Source organism: Limulus polyphemus, unplaced genomic scaffold (genome assembly GCF_000517525.1).
Source record: "Limulus polyphemus unplaced genomic scaffold, Limulus_polyphemus-2.1.2 Scaffold1205, whole genome shotgun sequence".
In the NCBI taxonomy this organism is placed as follows: domain Eukaryota; kingdom Metazoa; phylum Arthropoda; class Merostomata; order Xiphosura; family Limulidae; genus Limulus; species Limulus polyphemus.
Window position 1 is genome coordinate 19344 of NW_013666815.1, and position 2096 is coordinate 21439.

Consider the following 2096-nt stretch of genomic DNA (forward strand, 5'->3'; position numbering starts at 1 on the left):
GGTATCGAAACCCGGATTCTAGCGTTGTAAGTCCGCAGACATACCGCTGTGCCACTGGGGGGGGGAGTACAATATGACAAATGAATTAGTGGTCAAGGCGCTATTTATACACAACATCCGTTAATGTTATAGTGCGAAGTACATTAACCATTAAGTAAGTAATGTCTAAGAACTTACAATTAAAAATAAAGAATATGGAATATTATGTCAACCAAACCATACTATATCTAATATACGCCGCCTATATCCAGTGCATTTCATTTTCTTAAACTGTACTTATATTTTAACTTAAATTTTACTAACGACGTAAAGTCAAACTCGTTTCGTTAGTTTGATATCCAAACACCACGAGTGCTAATACTAAAAGTATTAGTAAAATATGGAGTTTAAATGTATATATCAATATTACACACCCAAATGGTAAATACATATTTCTTTGAAATAAATATCGATAAATTATCGTTAACTAATTCCATTCTTTACTTCACGACTTACACTTCAACAGCTGTCGGTGCCATCACACAAATCTCATGTGCCTAACTAGAAGAAAGTGGTTTTGCGACAACTTACTTGAACCTTTGAACGACAATATTCTCGCTCCTAAAGACATAGCATCGATATCACTCGGCACGTGACTTTTCGAAGATAATTGGCTCAAAGACGCCAAATGATTCTTGTCTTCAAAGTCACCTTGTCTGTTCAAAGTTTATAGAACCGCATTCTGTTGCATATTCTGGTTGTAAGAAGATAAAAAACAAAAGATGTTTACACCTAACAAGCAGTTGTTGGAATTTGAAAAAATAGCAATAACCTGATAATCCAAGGGCATGATTTAGCACGTTTCATTTATATATATATTTCTTTTATTATAATTATTATTATTTTATTATTACTGATGCACCATTAGAAATTTGCAATGTTTTGTAACATGAGTAGATTGACACTATTTTAAATTTATATTACGTTTAAACAATTAAAGATAAAGCTTATATGACTACATTTTGAAATTAATATTTTTCTTTCATAAATTATTGTTCTACGGACTTACAACGCTAAAATCCAAGGTTCAATTCTTTGCGGTGGACACAGCAGAGAGTTCAATGTAGCTTTGCTTTAAAAATACAAAACAAAAACAATGTTTATACATACCTAATTAACGTTTCACTGTCTATTTTTTTTTCTATAAATTTGTTCGTAACATCGTTGGTTCATAATTGTTCCACATGTTAAGCAAAGATCAAAATGAAGCAAATTAAGTCGATATTAATATGATTATATAGATCTTTTGATAAGCTGTGTAGCTACACATTTGTAGTCATTTATTATGGAGAGGTTGTCGGGGAACAGACGTCAGACTGTATCCAATTTAACTGGTTTCTTCAGTAGTGGTCAAGGTTAAACTATTAAAAACAAAAACTTTCACATTGCACAAAATTAGGATTAGAGTTACCACAGAGAAATCAGCGCTAACTGGTTGCCGTTCCATGATATTGATTTTTGTTTTTATGTTTTATAGCAAAGCCACATAGGGATATCTGTTGAGTTCATAACTTTAGTGTCCGATCAACTAGAGGTGCTTAATTAAAAGATTCGGGACTCGGCCCATAGCCACGGGAATTGTCGGCGTTTCAGTATAATAGTTTTTATTCTGATTTTTTGAGACATCAACTGGGGACTTGGGGCAATGTCAAGTAGCATCATGGCACGAGCCCCATGTGTCAATGCCTAACGACGCCTTTGGTAAGAGGTCCGTAAACTTACCGCTGAACAATCGGAGCCCCACAATGGTACAGCGGCATGTCTACAGATTTACAGTGATAAAAACCGGGTTTCAATACCCGTGGTGGGCAGAGCACAGATAGCCCATTGTGTAGCTTTGTGCTTAACTTCAAACAAACAAGACTCACCGGGGACCCGATCATGAAATAAGATCTGAAAATGGGACTAATTCATGAGAACAGAAAAATGTATCAGTTTGAAATGTTATAAATGTCTTACTAGCGATCGTTTGTTTGTTTTTGAATTTCGCGAAAAGCTACACGAGGGCTATCTGTGCTAGCCGTCCATAATTTAGCAATGTAAGACTAGAAGGAAGG